The 18,111-nt window shown below is 30.8% G+C and overlaps 1 protein-coding gene across 6 annotated transcripts in view; it reads right to left on the minus strand.

Annotated features, from left to right (window-relative positions):
- LOC135127122 (uncharacterized protein) overlaps positions 1–18,111 on the minus strand; it is a 134,506-nt gene that overhangs the window by 55,285 nt on the left and 61,110 nt on the right. The window lies entirely within an intron of this gene.

The raw sequence follows: 18,111 nt of genomic DNA on the forward strand, positions 1-18,111 counted from the left end.
CAACAATGGAATGACATCATCTCTAAATTTTCAATAATAAATGTTATTTAAATTTTATATAAGAATGTACTCCTCCAATTGTGATTTATGAATCTATGTTGAGTTTTTACCCTCTACATCCAGATTAAAAAAAAAAAAAATTATAACATTTTACAACTTAATTTTGAAATGGCAAAATCGAATGCTGTGAAATCTGCCAACGTTTTAAGGTTACTGGAAGCAGGGTAAATAGTTCATCAAAATTGATCCGTTTACCTCATCTTACTAATTTGTCGAATAAATGTTACTTAAATGTTAAAAAGAAACAGTCCTGAACTTTCTGGTCTATGAACGCGAGTTGAATTTTTATCTAGACATCGAAATTTTTGGGAAAAAAAATCGAAAATTGTATGACAATTTTTGGATTTCTCAATTTTTCTATATTTCAGTCTTGGGATTTTTCAGTTTCTTCATTCTTCAATTTTTCGATGTTTTTCGCTTTATCAATTTTCCTATATTTCAGTTTTACGAATTTTCAATTTTTTCGTTTTGTAAATTTTTCGATTTTCCGATTAACTGACCTCAGTTTTTCGATGTTTCAGTTTTGGAATTTTGCAATATTTTGATCCTTCAATTTTTCGATTTTTCGACTTCTAGATTTTTCGATTTCTAGATTTCTCAAATTTTTACTATTTCAATTTTTCAATTTCTCTTTTTTTCGATTTCTTGTTTTTTTGATTATTCAGTTTTTCTTTTTAATTCAATTTTTCAATTTTTGGCCTTCCTAAATTTTCGATTTTTCGATTAATCGATTATTCAACTTTCGATTTTTCGATTAATCGATTATTCAACTTTCGAATTCTCGATTCTTCGATTTTTCAGATTTTTCAGTTTTTCAATTTTTCAATTTCTCGATTTCTCAGATTTATACTTTTTTCGATTTTTCAATTTTTCTATTGCTCGATTTCTTGCTTTTTTGATTTTCCAATTTTTTGATTTCTCGATTTTCTAATTTTTCGGTTTTTCAATTTTCCGATTTTTCAGTTTTTTTATTCAATTTTGAGTTTCCCGATTTCTCAATTTGTCAATTTCTCAATTTTTCGATATTTCGGTTTTTTGATTCTTCAATTTTTCGATTCGATTTGTCGATTTTTCAAATTTCGAAGATCTCGACTTTTTAATTCTTTGGTTTCCTAATTTGCCGACATTTCAGATGTACGAACTTCAATTTTTTCGATTTTCCATTTCTAGACTCTTTGACGTTCTGATTTTTTTTATTTTTTAAATCCAATTTTTCGATTTCTCAAATTTCTGATTGCCCGACTTTCTAATTTTTCGATTTCTCAATTTGTAAATTTCCCAATTTTTAATTTTTCGATATTTGAGTTTTTTGATTCTTCAAATTGTCATACAATTTTTGGATTTTTCAATTCATAAACTTTAGATTTCTTAATTTTTCGATATTTCGCTTTTTCGTTTTTTTTTCCAAATTTTCGTCAATTGGTCGATTTTTCAAATTTTCCATTAATCGATTTTTTCATTTTTCGGTTTATCAATTTTCCTATATTTCAGTTTTACGAATTTTCAATTTTTTCGGTTTGTAAATTTTTCGATTTTCCCATTAATTGATCAGTTTTCGATGTTTCAGTTTTTAAATTTTTCAATATTTCGATTCTTCAATTTCTAGATTTCTCAAATTTTTATTATTTCGATTTTTCTCTTTTTTTCGATTTCTTATTTTTTTGATTTTTTAGTTTTTCGATTTTTAAAATTTAAAAAATATTTTTGGATTTTCAATTTTCCGATTTTTGATGTTTCGATTTCCCGATTTTAATTTTTTTTAACACAATTTTTCAATTTTTGGCCTTTCTAAATTTTCGATTTTTCGATTAATCGATTATTATTCAACTTTCGAATTCTCGATTTCTCAATTTCATACTTTTTTCAATTCTTCAATTTTTCAATTTCTCGATTATTTGCTTTTTTGATTTTCCAGTTTTTTGATTTCTCGATTTTCGGATTTTTCAGTTTTTTTTATTCAATTTTCAGTTTCCCAATTTCTCAATTTGTTCATTTCTAAATTTTGAATTTTTCGATTCGATTTGTCGATTTTTCAAATTTCGAAGATCTCGGCTTTTTAATTCTTTGATTGTTTAATTTTCCGACATTTCAGTTGTACGATTTTTCAGTTTTCTCGATTTTCCATTACTAGATTCTTTGACGCTCCGATTTTTTTAGTTTTTTAGTTCAATTTCTCGATTTTTCAAATTCATGATTTCCCGATTTTCTGATTTTTCGATTTCTCAATTTTCCGTTGTTTCCGTTTTTTTATTCAATTTTCGGTTTCCTGATTTCTCAATTTATCAATTTCTCAATTTTTAATTTTTCGATATTTCGGTTTTTTGATTCTTCAATTTTTCGATTCGATTTCTCGATTTTTAAAATCTCCGAGATCTCGACTCTTTATTTCTTCGGTTTCTCAATTTTCCTGCATTTTAGTTTTACGATTTTTTGATTTTTACAATCTTTAAATTTTTCGATTTTTTGATTTTTCAGTTTCTTAATTCAATTTCTCCATTTTTCAATTTTTCGATTTCTCAATTTTCAATTAATTTCTTTCAATTAGTCAATTTTCAATTTTTCGATATTTCGGATTTTTAATTCTCCAATTTTTCGTCTAAGTTATTCGATTTTTTAATTTTTTGGCTTCTCAATTTCCCGATATTTCGGTGTTACAATTTTTCAATTTTTTCGATTTTTCAATTTATAGTGTTTCTAAATTTTCGATTTCTTGAATGTTTAGTTTTTCAGTTCCTCAATTTTCCTGTAGATATTTCAGTTTTACAATTTTTACATTCTGCAATATTATTAAATTTTTTACGTTTCTAAATTTTGATTTTTTGATTAATCGGTTATTCAACTTTTCGATTTCTTGATTCGTTGACTCTTTGATTTGTCAGTTTTTCATTTCAATTTCTCGATTTTGCAAAATTTCGATTTCTTATCGGTTTTATCGGTTTCTCAACTTTCCAACATTTTAGCTTTACGATTTTCATTTTTTCAATTCTTCAATTTACCGATATTTTTAATTCCAGATTTTTCAGTTTTTCGATTTCTCAAGTTTTTACGGTTTCCACTTTCGATTTCTTGATTTTTCGTTTATTTGATTTTTAGTTTTTCAATTTTACAAAATTTCGATATCTCGACTTTTTAATTTTTCGGTTTCTCGATTTTGCGATATTTTAGTTTTACGATTTCTATTTTTTTAAATCTTCAATTTTTCGATTTTTCAATTTTTCAGGTTTTCGTTTTCTAAACATTAGAATTTTTTTTATTCTAGATTTTTCCACTTTTCGATTTTTTAGTTTTTCGATTTTCCGATTTACTGATATCAATTTTTCGATGTTTCAGTTTCGGAATTTTTCAATATTTTGATTCTTCAGTTTTTCGTTTTTTCGATTTCTCAAGTTTTTACTTTTTTCATTTTCAATTTCTCGATTTTCGTTTTTTTGATTTTTCAGTTTTTGAATTTACATTTTCGGATTTTTCAATTATTTGATTTTATGACTTTTTTGATGTTTCGATTTTCCTATTTTAAAATTTTTTAGTTCAATTTTTCGGTTTTTCGATTTTCAATTTCTAGATTTTTTAAGTTTTCGATTTTTCCATTTTCGATTTTTATTTTTATTTTTTAATTTCTCAATTTCTCGATTTATGGAGAATCCGATATTTCAGTTTTTTGATAACCATTTTTACCGTTAGTTATCTGCTACGAGAGTGTTAGTTTTTACTTTATAGAGATTATTATGTATTAGAAAACAGAAATTGTAAAAAATATATTTTTTCCAATAATTTCAGAGGCGAGAGAAGTTCTGTCGACCAATTTTTTAAGGTTTTTGAAATTAAGTCTCCATGACAGAAATACAGACATATGTTTCCCAATTAATACATTATTAACTTCTGTACGAATGCTAAATTTAAAATACACAATGTTGAAATAATCAATTTTGGAAGTAAAAAGTGTATCTGACGTACAGAGTTAACGGGTTTGAGGGTGGTTAATCAACGATAAAAAAGTTCAGAGTGTATAGATATTGTGAGGTTAGGTGGAAGAACAGGGATACACATTTCTGTGAACCTCACCTTTACGAATATGTTCATTTAAATCGTGGAACATTTTTTATACTAATGGAAACCATTTTATTAATATTATAGATAGTAGTGATTCATGTAAATATGTATAGCGAGCGTAGCGAGCGAGATATTCTGTATCAAATAAGATCGACCACTGAAAATTTTACATTTACCTCAAGGACCCACCCTATCTCCCTCGCTCTTTTTCATGCTTGTTAACGATCAAGCAGTACTGAAGTCCTAGAAATTATTGCAGTCGATGACCTCACGTTACTACCACTCTATACAACGAACCCAATAACCGTGATTATTTAGATGAATCCAATTTTTCCGCAAGAATTCCTTATTCGCTGCATCGATTTCATCATCAACGTGTACAACTGCTCTTCAAAACATCCTCGACGAAAAAAGGTAAAAATAAAACTTCCTCTCTCTTTGAAATGTAAATGAACAAGTAAACGATTCTTTCATGCCACTAACTTTCATCCTGCACAGTACAAAAGCAGAGCTTCGTACAGGACGATGTACCCGTACCCACAGGAATAAATCAAAGGGAGTGGCGCAACTGGAGGTTGCACTTACGTTGTTCGGAGAATCCTTTATTTGGACGGAAGTGGCCACTAAATTAGGCACAGGAACAGCCATATTTTCAGCAGGAATTCGCATATAAGATGTGAGACGACGTTCGCATTCGAAATTCCGCTTTTTTAATTTATTCGGTCTGCCATCCGAGTGTTAACGACAAAAATGATAGCTTTAACTGAGGTAATTGTGGGAATATTTTATTCTCGCACTCTGAAACGTGTTTTATGGTAATGGATCTTCGGGGGATTTAACGGCGCACATTAAGGGTTTGAGCGTTTCTTTAATAACAGATAAGTAGATCACGACCCAAGGTGAATTGATTAATTTTTTAATCTGAAAACTTTGGTAGAAATGGTAATAAGTTGAAAAGTAACATGTGGTTGGTGGTGGCTGGTCGAATATAAAGAAGAGTAATTAATAAAGTACTTGTGTATAAACTTTGGTTAGGCACTTTAGACTTTTTATAACGGGTATTTAAAAAGCATTTTACTCAGGTTTATAAAGCACTTTGTAGCAAAAATAAAACAAAAAACAGCAGCCGTCAACGTTTTAACTGTTTCCTTGTTGTCAAATTTTGTACGGAAATTTTGTAAATGGCTTATGGTGGTGGAAAGAATTTGATTTAAATGATTTATTCCACAATCGTAAATCCTTCCATTTAGATTACATCACAAAATTTTCGAATAAACGATATTTGAAAATTTCATTTCAATAATGTCTTCGAACTCGTTAATGGAAAAGTGATCTCTCTACAGTTACTTTGTCGAAAAAAAATATTTTAGAATTGTATTTATTGAATAACTTTGTCATATAATCGATTCCGTATTTCACGTTACTATATTAAGCCCTTATATGTATATTCAACGATTTAACTCAAGATATGTTCCAACAAATTTTGCTCTGACGTAGATCAGAATATCGGGAAATGTCAGTTCCAGCAAATTTTCGACAGGTTGCTTCAAATGTTAGCTGATAATAAGTTTTTTAGTAAAATAAGAGGGTTAAATTAATTAACTTCGAAAGTAAATGGGTTTATACATTAATTTTTTGATGCAGTAATTATACTAGTGATCCTCTGAAAGTAAACACTAGGCTCTTGAAGTGTAGGAGGCTGTCACACCGTCAGTCTGATAAAAAATAAGATATCAATTAATTTTTGACACTTTTCAGGTTTTTAAAGGATAAGCTATTCTTATTTCAAAGCAACGTACTTCACACAATATTTTAATAAATTTCTATCAACTTCAGCTGAAGGACGAAAAATGAGAAGGTTTCTCTATACAATTAAAAAAAAAAAAAAAAACATGACAATTTGATATTAAAAAGAAAATATATTTGACGCAGAATATTCCAACACTGTAAATAAAAGTACAGCTAAAATCGACAAAATTACCAAAACATGAGTCAAAGTCTATAAATGTGAAAGGGACTTTCACCTCGATTTGGAAATGCTGCAATTCAAAATTTAAAAAAAATCGAAAAAATCGTATAACCGCAACATTAAGTAAGGGAAGTTAAAGACCTAATCTTTAACTTCCCTTACTTCTATTTATTTTTGAAAGAAATAGGGATATAAAAAGGGAAGAATAGATATTATTTCTGAAATTTTCTGTCATTTTCAGTATATATAAACATTCGGAAAAATAATTACACTTTTACTTCCTAAACGTACGCTAGGGACTATTTTTTATATACGAATGACGAATTTCATGTTTTATCGACGTTTCGTAGCTCCTAGGATATGAAAAAGTAGCGCCTTCGTTCTGCGAAACGACTGGACTGATTGTTGTGAAATTTTAGATGTGTTTTAATAATATAGCATAGACAGTTTACCAAAACTGGTATGAAAATGTTCGCCAAAAATTTAATAAAGCCATCTAATAAAAGTTTTACTCATTAAATTCTAAGTTTTTCTAGCTGTTTTTATCTTTATGGATGCAAATTTTTAGTAAAAATTGGTCGAAGATTATTCAGACAGAACTTCTCTCAACCTTGAAGTAAAGTCCAAATTTGATTTTGATAAAATTTTATTCATTTTATTATAACCCATATAAGTTAAAAAAATATGGATAATCACTAATCAGTCACAGGGTGTGAAAAAGAAAGTTTCCCATTATATTATATAATTTGGGATTTTTTTTTTGGACAACTCTGGACGCCTCGGATAAAAACTTAAAGCAGATTAATAAACTACGAATACAGGAGTGTGTTATTTTGTAAAATTTAAATAGCATTTACCAAGGCAAATTTTGGCTTGACGTCATCAAATTCGCACTGTAACACTAATAATAACAGTACAGTATAATCAAATTTTGGGAACATGGGGTGAGGCGTTCTTGATTTGAGTCACTCTCTAGATAATTCTAAAAAATATAAATGAACTGGTAAACCGCAAGTAAACATTGATGATACTTTGCATAATAATAATAATAATACTTTATTACCCTTACAATGTACAGCTTGTTCGGCGAAATTTTGAAATGATGTCATCAATTTTTTTGGAGGGCATAAACGGATAAATTTGATTATGGTGTTCTGAAGATTTGAGAATTTGGTGTTCTGAGGATTTGCGAATTATGGGGTTCTGAAAATTTGGAGATTATCTTGTTCTCAGGATTTGAAAATTATGGTGTTCTGAGGATTTAAGGATTATAGTGTCCTGAGGATTTCAGCATTGGGGTGTTCTAGGGATTTGAGGATCTTGGTGTTCTGAGAATTTGAGGATTTGGTGTATTGAGAATTTGAGTATTATTTTGTTTTGAGGATCTCAGGATAATGATCTTTTGAGGAACTGAGGAATCTTAGGATTATAGTATAGATGTACCGACTACAGTCGGCCGACTAATCGGCTTTGTCAAAACCGGTTAAAATTAGTTTAATCGACCGAAAATTGGTGTCAAAGTGTAGATAATCTTCCGCTAGTTACGATTCTGAAATCGCCGTCACGATATATGGTCCAATAAACACGCAAAGCAAATTCAAAATTTCCAAGAATTTTCCAAAAAAGTGGTTAAAATTGGTTAAGTATTGTATAAACTGCCCTAAATTGTGTTATTCTTTATTTTTGTACTGAGTTACTACAAAAAATTAAATGTTAAAATTATCCAAAAAAAATTAACACATTTTTTGGAAAAAAAAGAAACTTCAGTTATTCCTTTTATTAAAATAAAACAAGTTTTTAAGGTAGTCAGAGAAATAGAAAAAAAAACCCACTGTCTGTTGCATTTATAAACAGTCGGCCGACTGTAGTCGGTACATCTCTAGATTATAGTCTTCTGAAGGTCTGAGGATTATGGTGTTTTGAATAATTGAGTATTATTTTGTTTTGAGGATCTCAGGATTATGATCTTTTGAGGATTAGAGGATTATAGTCTTGAGTGTCTGAGAATTATGGTGTTCTGAGGATTTGAGATAATGGTGTCCTGGGGATTTGAAGATTATGGTGTATTGAGAATTTGAAGATTATGGTGTTTTGAGGATTTGAGGATTATGGTGTTTTGAGGATTGTGGTGTTCTGAGGATTTGAGGAAAGTGGTGTACTGAGGATTGGAGGATTGGGGTGTTCTGAGGATTTGAAAATTACCGTGTTGAGGATTTGAGAATCTTGGTGTTTTTAGGATTTGAGGATTTTAGTGTTCGTAGGATTTGAGGATTATGGTGTTCTGGGGATTTGAAGATTATGCTGTTCTGAGGATTTGAGGATTTCAGGATTGGGACGTTCAGAGGATTTGAGAATTTTGGTGTTCTGAGGATTTGAGGATATAGTGTTGTTTGAGGATTGTGGTGTTCTGAGGATTTGAGTGTTATATTGTTTTGAAGATCTCAGGATTGTGACGACGTTTTGAGGATATGGTCTTTCGAGGGTCTGAAGATTATGGTGTCCTGAGGATTTGAGGATTATTTTGTTTTGAGGATCTCAGGATTATGATGTTTTGAGGAGTTGAGGATTATGGTCTTCTGAGGATTTGAAGATTTGGTGTTCTTTGAGAATTGGGGTGCTCTGAGGATTTGAGTGTTATTCTGTTTTGAAGATCTCAGGATTATGACGTTTTGAGGATATGGTCTTCTAAGGGTCTGAAGATTATGGTGTTCTGAGGATTTGAGGATTATTTTGTTTTGAAGATCTCAGGATTATGATGTTTTGAGGAGTTGAGGATTATGGTCTTCTGAGGATCTGAAGATTTGGTGTTCTTTGAGGATTGTGGTGCTCTGAGGATTTGAGTGTTATTCTGTTTTGAAGATCTCATGATTATGACGTTTTGAGGATTTGAGGATTATGATCTTCTGAGCGTTAGAGGATTATGGTGTTCTGAAGATTTGAGGATTATGGTCTTCTGAGGGTCTGAGGATTATAGTGTCCTGAGGATTTCAGGATTTTGATGTTCTGAGGATTTGAGAATTCCAGGATAGTGTTGTCTTGAGAATTTGAGGATTGTGGTGTTCTGAGGATTTGAGTATTATTTTGTTTTGAGGATCTTAGGATTACGGTGTTCTGTGGATTTGAGGATTATGGTGTTCTGAAAATGTGGAGATTATGATGTTCTCAAGATTTGAAATTTATGATGTTCTGAGGATTTGGTATTCTAAGGATTTGGTGTTCTGAGTATTTGAGGATTCTGGTGTTTTGAGGATTTCAGGATAGTGTTGTTTTCAGAATTTGAGGATTCTGGTGTTGTGAGGATATGAGTATTAGTTTGTTTTGAGGATCTCAGGATTATGATGTTTTGAGAATTTTAGGATTATGGTTTTCCAAGGTTCTGAGGATTTGAGGAATATGGTGTTCTGTTTTTTTTTTTTGGAGTACTACGGTGTTTTCTTTTTATGGAGTACTATGGTGTTTCCAGGATTTGGAGATTATGGTGTTCTTACGATTTGAAAATTATGGTGTTTTGAGGATTTGGGATTTCGGTGTACTGAGGATTTGTGGATTATAGTGTAAATTCTAAAATGTTTTTTTTTCAAAAATCTGAATATCAGTGGTAAAAACATAACACACATTCATAAACTACAAGTACTATCGTAAATTTTGGAGATGACGCCATCCCATTGGTAGTGGGGATGATCAGATAAACTTTAGTTAGTATTTTACCATCTATAGAATATTTCGAATATAAGCTTCCGAGATTACCAGTCTAATAAAAATTTATAGAGACAACAGACGGAAATGCGAGACCTACTTTTTCGTACTCTAAGGATTATGAAACGTCGAGAAAACATGAAAGCAGCCATTCGTCGTATAGTATTTATAGTTTGAAGATACACAAAATAGCTAAGAAAATCTAAATATCAGGAGTAAGAACATATTTTCGATATATCCTGGCACAGCTTCACAGAATAAAAAATTTAAAAGTATTTACAAGTCTGATCTATTGAAAACCTCGGTAATTTTAAAAAATATAGATAATACCATCTTGTTATAAGAAAAATAGTGGCCCATGAGGAAACTAAACGGGTGACATTCGCGTGCTTCACGTTATTAGTTACTGTTACGCTCATTGTTCTACTGGTACAAAATGTCATCATAAATTGCATTTTTTTTTTTTGGAAAAATTTGGAAGTTTACGGTAAAAACATAAGGCGGATTCATAAACTATTTATTGAAGTTAAGTAGCGTTTACCACGCGAAATTTTGAGGCGACGTCACGAAATTGTTAGTGGGGATGATTAGACAAATTTTTGCTAGCGTTTTACCATCTACACGATGTTTGTAACTAACACACGGACAGACGACAGACAGAGACATACTTATTTTTAGTTATGGTTTAATAGTGTATTCATGTTTTTATTGATGCATATCAACGAAAGAATCAATTAATTTTATTTAGGTATTAAATATTCGTGGAAAATGGTTTATCAAATTTTCCCAAAATCACCAAATTAGTTTTATTTATTTATTTTTTTAAACGAGTACTATTTGTCTGTTTCAATCGATAATGAACATCCTTCAATAAACGTCATACAGAATATAGAAGGCATACAAGTTCTGGCAATTTACAGAAAAAAAAAGTGGTTTTTATACTTTTAGCTGAATTAAAACCATCAATGCTTGCTCGTTTGAATCAATGCTTTTATTTTCGACAATTTTCAACCGACAAGAACGAATTGAAATAATTTAAAAATACGATTACCATTAGTTTTTTTTTTAATTTCCGGGACGTAGGAAATTCAATTAGAGAACTGGATAAACATGATTTTGTAAAAATGCATTTTCAATCAACCTGGAATATTATTTGGTTCCATTAGCCTTGATTGCAGCAGGTGAAATTGCATTCTAATAATAATTTTTCTCGCATTTCAAATTAATAACTGAAATAAAGTTAAAAGAAACTAGAAATATGATAACGGAATTTAATCAGACCTGTGTGCGTTTAGCAATTCCTATAAAGAAATAATTTTTAATTTTAAACTAAACTACGTTAATACACTACATACAAAAAATCAGTACGACTACTAAGTCACACCAGTGTCCCGAAACCCCCAAATCATCAAAACTTAAACCGCTCCTGTAACCAACTTGTTAATCTGTAACTTCTACAGTTTTTTCCACTCACTCGTCTGAATAATTTATCCCGAAGCAGACTACTTGTTTTCGAACCTAAATTTGGTAAATCATCAACTACTGCTTCGCGTTCCTTCTCAAATAAGAAACCATTTGCGATGTAAGCTTACCAGACTAGAATAATCGCCTTTCCTCCCGACCAGATTCGAAAACTGCATTACTAACTAGCGAGCACTCAATTATTTAAAATGTATGCCGAATAAGGTAGCGACAGTTCGGAGGTGACTATTTGTTTTCCCATTGACGCTTTAAATATATAATTTCTAGCGAAAACTGTCTCATTCTGATTTTCTAAGTTTGCCTACACGCCATTGTTCTCCTGCTGAAAGCTTTCCAACTTATTAAATTGTTACACAGTTATACCCCGTCTCCGAGTCGCTCATTCCGGTACCTAAACTGTTGAAAGTGGATTTTGTAAATAAACTCGAAAATGACTTTTTAGTTAAAGTGGACTCATTTGCATGCAGACTTCAAACAAGCCACCCCACTATTTAGTACGGCGACTTCCAACTTTTATTCACCACTTTATTACGCGGAATGACAACGGAATATTTTTAGAATTCGTTAATGAGTAAAATCGTGAACATTTTTTGATCCCTGCTGGCGAAATCGCTAATAATAAATCTGGAGTTGGTATGTACGTAGGTACGCGAACGCCGAAACACTCCCAAAGGATATAATTCCACTAAGCAAACATTCGAACTTTGCAGGGAATAGAATTCGGGAGTGCCATAAATACATTTTTGGGTTTTATTACATTACAATTCTGAGCTAGCTTGCTGCTCGAAAACATTAAATAAGAGCTTTAGCAGATTCATTTATTCCTCTTAGGATTCCAGCTTCCAGAAGTGGTATTACGATTCGGAGTTACATTATAATAAAGTCTTTAGGAATGATCAAGATGAAAAACGGTGAATTTTTTGTCTCCAATTTCCATTTATTTATTTATTTTTAAAAGTCAAGAGCGGCTTTATTCCTTCGAATCGACTGTAGTCATAACTGCCAGGTCCGGTAACTCCATTCACAAAACGCGAACAAAAGTCACAATCGAAGCTGTGTTTTAATATAATAATTATATGTATGACTAACCATGGCCGACTAGTATAAAGATTATGGCCTGTCCAAGAGGTACGATACGTGTTGCCATCTATTAATAATTACACTTAATAATTTAGCAAAATTTTAATTTGACTTGAAATTATGGGACTTCAAAACGTGTAATGGTGGTTTGTTTCGGTATGAATGCCTTTGTGCCTTTCAAAAGGTGTTAATAATTCTTTTGTCGTTTTTGAATTATTAATAAATGGCAGCACGTAATGTACCTTTGACATTCCTTTGGACAGGCCATAATCTTTATACTAGTCGGCCATGGACTAACTAACGTATTCGTTAATTTTATTAATTGTATGTGGTCGAGACGAAACCATTATTACTCGGAACGTTCTAAAAATAAATTTACTGTCGCCATATTGCGGTACAAAAGCAATTAGCCTCCTAAATCCCGGATTAGTAATTTAATTTTTTTGTGGTCGGCTCACTGCCAAGTAATCTGATGATACATGGGCGCTCTTAGCAAAAACACCCCAATGTATAAAATTCCAGCTCACGCCACCTTAACTATGCAAAAGTTTGTATTGCCAAGGGTATACCTCAATTTGCATATACCCCTTTTTCGAGGCAAGTTACACAATATTAAAACGAACTAAATTTTCGAACAAGTCGCACAATAAGAAATCACTTATTTAACACCCACGCTATCGGAAATAGTAATTGTACTCGATAACAATCGAACTCTTGTCAACATGCAAACCGACTACAAAACAAGCTAAACTTCTTCGATAAAATACAAGAGAATAAAGTGGATTTGGGGAGCTTCCTCCTGCCACAGCAAGTGTCTTCTATAAAACGAAGGAATTATCTACACAAACAAAATACTAAAAATAACGTAATTCCAAGTCGATATCTCGAAATATCAACACATCCTAGATTAAAGAGGGTTGTGAAGGAGCATCTGAGACCGTCGGAACGTGTTTTCTCGAAGGCAAGCGAGACGTTAACTTGTTTTACACAATTTTTATAAAACGTGAAATGTTCAATTCTATTCGGAGGAATATAGTGGCTGTCGGTTGGACGAGTTCGTCTAATAATTTAAAACATGCATTGCACAAAAGCTCTCTTAAAATTTGAATTCCCTTGTTAAAATATTTCATGAATATCAAATGATGCAGTAAATAACTTCATGTTTAAGAAACAAAGACAAGATATGTCGGAAAAATATGAAATATGTACAACTGAAAAGGTTGTATTAAATCTGGCTACATCACAATCAACAAGTTTTGGAGAGAAAGCTACATTCCAAACGAAAAACGATGCATTTTTTCAGAAGACTTCTGCCGTCCGACTAACCGAGTAGATAAATCAGAGGGCGCGATTTACATTTAGGAAAAAACGGACACAAATTGTGGCAACAAATACTCGAAATGGGCTAAACGGATCTGTATTCATTTTTTATAAACGATGTGTTTATTGCGTTGCAATAAAACTGATTTCACAATTTAATTGGACGTAAAGTTTGTCGGTGTTAACGCTTTTATTGCCTGGAAGTAAAACTATTTTTCACTGAACGCGAAAGCGATTAGACGAGTGGCCAAAACCGTGTCTCCTGGTTTCCTGGAAACATACTTAATAAAATATTCAAATACATTAATCAATACTTCTGAGCGTACCCAATTTCCATCATTGTTTATCTCGTAAACAACAATTTCGACGTTGTACACGTGTTGCATACATTATTTGGATGTGTATTGGATCCTGTGATTTCCATATTACCGTCTCTTCCGTAAGGGTAAACATTTCTCAAAAGTGTGAATGGTATTTAGCGTCACCGACAGGAAATGTAAATTTGCGGTAGCATGAAAAGGAAACAAAAAGAGTCGCTCGAGCAGTCAGTGTTAGTCACAAGAGACAGAAGAAAACTAAAGAAATGAGTTGAAAAGTGCGATTAAAGAGTCAGTCTGGAGTAAACAGTTGGTCGGTTTGAATAATTGCTGAAATTAGCGTTTCAGTGATGTTTACAAACATGCGGACCATAACACTGGGAAAAACTGATATTTTATTTTACATTGTTTCTCAAATCTGTTTAATGACGAAAGCAAAAGACTAAACAGTGTTTACGTAGTGTTACATTCGTAACAACATTGACACAATTTGGTCAAAATATTTACCCAAAGTTAATTTACCAATGCAAAAAAAGCAAATTTTATTTTAAATGACAGTGATTCTTGTAGAGCTTGTTTTTCTCAATTTGTTAATGTATCATACTTTAATCACGTATACTCCGCCACTGCCTTGATTCGAACACATTATGGAATGAAAACACTCTGAGTTTTTCCATTTGAATATGTTCTAATCAACATTTCAACAGACACGTATGTCAGTTCCGATAGGTGCAGCGTCGTCACATTGTTTGTGGGGAAGGTTGGCCAAATCATTACCATAAGCTCTCATTTTACTATTTAAACAGAATTAAAGATATGTATAATAAAATAACCCTAATTTGATGTGGATTTAATTGGCGCGTTGGAAGAGAATCGTTCTGGTGACGGGCGATTCGAGGAAAGGAAGCTATAAATAATATATTTTGAAATCAATAGGAGGTCGTCCAAACACACTGGTGTTGGCGAAATTTGATGAATTAATAGGACTGGAAAAAAATGGAATTACAGAAACGTAATAGTAAGAAGGCGAACTAGAAAAATTTAATATAATCAACAAAGAGATACGATTTCTAAAAAAATTTTATTCGAAAGCGATAAAATATGGAAAAATTTCAACTTCAGGGTGCGGAATTGAGTTTAAAAAGAGAAGATAATTAACGTTTTAAGTTCTAAAAAATTCCGCAAGTTTTCTATTCGGTAACTCGAAGAAATAAAGAAATTTCGGGTTCGGCTTGAGATTACACTTGAATAAAAATTGGTCTGCAGAAGTTCCCTCGCCTCTGAAGTACAGTCGAACAAATTATAAAATTTAATTTTGCAAATTTTATTTTCTTTATGACAACTTAAAATAAATATTGCTTATAGAATTTTAAAAGTGCAGGCAAGGAGCAGGAGGTAAATGACACCGTCACAGTTCTTGCGGCGTAATTAGCTCACTCGATTTTCATTTTTCGAAATTCCAATTTTTAAATTTTTCGATCTTTTGAATTTTCGTTTTTTCAATTTTCGATACTTCGAATATTTGATTCAGAGAATTTTCAATATTTCGGTATTCGAATTTGTAATTATTTAAACTTCGGTTTCTCGATTTTTGAATTTTTAGACTTTTCGATTTTTGGAATTTTCGATTTTTCGACTTTCGAGGATTCGTTTTTTTATATTTTGATTCTTGAATTTTTCAATGTTTCGAAATCTCAATTTTGGAATTCTCGAATTTTCAATTTTCGATATTGGAATTTTTAATCTGCTCCTTTCCTCGATTTTGAAAATTTTCAATTCTTCGATATTAAAATTTTCGATTTTAGATTTTTTGAATTCTAAATTTTTCAATGTTTCTATTCTTAAGCTTAGACTTTTCAAGTTTTGTTTACCTTTCGATATTTGAATTTTTTTATTTTCGATTTTTAATTTTTTTTACATTTCGATTTCTTGACTTCCCGAGTTGCTGGAATTTTCAATCTTCCTACTTTTGATTTTTCGAATTATCGATTTTTTAATTTTTACATTCTCTAATTTTCGGACTTCTCAAATTTTCCTTTTTTTGGATTTTTCAATTGTTTACTTTTGGTTTTTTCGGTTTTTCGATGTTTCCATTTTTCGAGTTTTTGATTTTCGATATTTGTTTTTTTCTATATTTCGATTCTTGGATTTTTCGATTTTCTGATTTTTCATATTTTCGTTATTTCGAACATTTCATTAATTGAATTTTCCGTTTTTCAATATGCGAATTTTCAGTTCGTTTCCTTTCGATTTTTCAATTTTTCCACTCTTTAGATTTAAACCTTCCAATTTTTACTCTTCAATTTTTTGATATCTTCAGTTTCCGATTTTCGATAACCGAATTTTCGATTTTTAAATTTTTACATTCTTCAGTTTTTAGATTTTTAAAATTTTCCATTTGTTTGACTTTTTCAGTTTCTCGATTTTTCCAGTTTTCGTGTTTTTAATTTTCGATATTTCGTTTTTTCTATATTTCGATTGTTGGATTTTTCAATTTTCAAATTTTCGGTTTTTTGATTTTTCGCATTTTCGGTTTTTCGAACATCCCATTAATCAAATTTTCAATTCTTTTCGATTTTTGATTTTTTGAATTTTCGATTTTTTAATTTTCCACTCTTCAGTTTTTAAACTTTTTATTTTTTTACTTTTCCATTGTTTGATTTCTTCAGTTTTCGATTTTCGAAACTGGATTTTTCGATTTTTCAATTTTTCCATTATTCAGTTTATCGATTTTGGACTTTTTTACTTTTCAATTTTTTTATTTCTCGAGTTTCCTATTTTCGATGCTCGAATTTTCAATCTTCCTATTTTTCGATTTTTGAAATATTCGATTTTTTAATTGTTTCATTCTTCAGTTTTTAGACTTTTCAAAATTTCCATTTCTTTGGACTTTTCAATTTTCTTACTTGTCGTTTTTTTTTTGGTTTATCGATTATTCCATTTTTCGAGTTTTTAATTTTCGATATTTGGTTTTTCTATATTTCGATTCTTGGATTTTTTGATTTTCGAATTTTCGGTTTTTTGATTTTTTGGATTTTTCGAATTTCCAATTTTTCGATGTTTCAATTTTCAATTGGTTTCCTATTACTTAAGAGTTTCCAATTTTTCAATTTTACAACTCTTCGATTTTTCTAATTTCCAATTTTGGATTTTTTGAAGTTTCGATTTTTTCATTTTACCATTCTTCAGTTTTTAGAATTTTTTGCTTTTCGATTTTTCGATGTTCGAATTTTCAGTTTTTTAATTTTCAATTTATCCATTCGATTTTTTAACATTTTTACTTTCCGATTTTTTAATTTCTTGACTTCCGATTTTTGATACTCAAATTTTCAATCTTTCTTCGTTCATTTAATTTACTTTTTTTGCCATATTTAGCATTTCATTGTGTGATTTCATCAGATAAATTTAAGTACATTTAAAAGAATATATTTATTAATAAGAAAAGAAGCCTTTCTTTGAAAAATTCCTGGGTGATGGAGAAAAATGGAATTTCTATTTGGATTGAGTACCCAACAATATATAAGATTCGTGTATTAAAATGAAAAATTAAAAAACGGAGGCCTGTGTTATTTATTAAATTAGAATGGTTCTAAATATTACTATGGGTAATAGTAGTAGTAGTAGTAGTAGTAGCAGTATTACGATAAGTCTTATTTTATTATTATTGAGCATAGGCTGGCGCAACATTTAATGCCAAATTTCCAAGAAAATGAATTGAGTTTCATCGAACCAGCCATCTTAGCGTTTGTAATTCGACAGTAGCCTTATTTTGGTATAAAATGTGAAGGTGCAATTTCGATTAAACAGCCTAGGGGTAAAAATCAAGACGGATTCATAAAGCACAAATACAGCAGTATGGTATTTATTAGTACAGAGTTTACTAAAAAAAATATATGAATCGGTGTATCTATTTTTTCGTACTCAAGGGGTCATGAAATGTCGAGAAAACTTGAAAATGGCTTACGCTCAGGAAGTAAAACGATAATGACGAAGATACTTAGAGGTCCTAGAAAATTTCATTAAAAAGGAAACTTCTCGAGATGAATGGGATAAAGCAAAACAGGGCGAATATTATGGAAGCCTTCAAATTCAGAAGTGAGAGGAATATTTTAAAACATTTCCATTTGAGGACGAACA

The sequence above is a fragment of the Zophobas morio genome, unplaced genomic scaffold (genome assembly GCF_036711695.1).
Source record: "Zophobas morio isolate AGI-343-1 ecotype UQ-CSIRO unplaced genomic scaffold, CSIRO_AGI_Zmor_V1 ptg000011l, whole genome shotgun sequence".
In the NCBI taxonomy this organism is placed as follows: Eukaryota; Metazoa; Arthropoda; class Insecta; order Coleoptera; family Tenebrionidae; genus Zophobas; species Zophobas morio.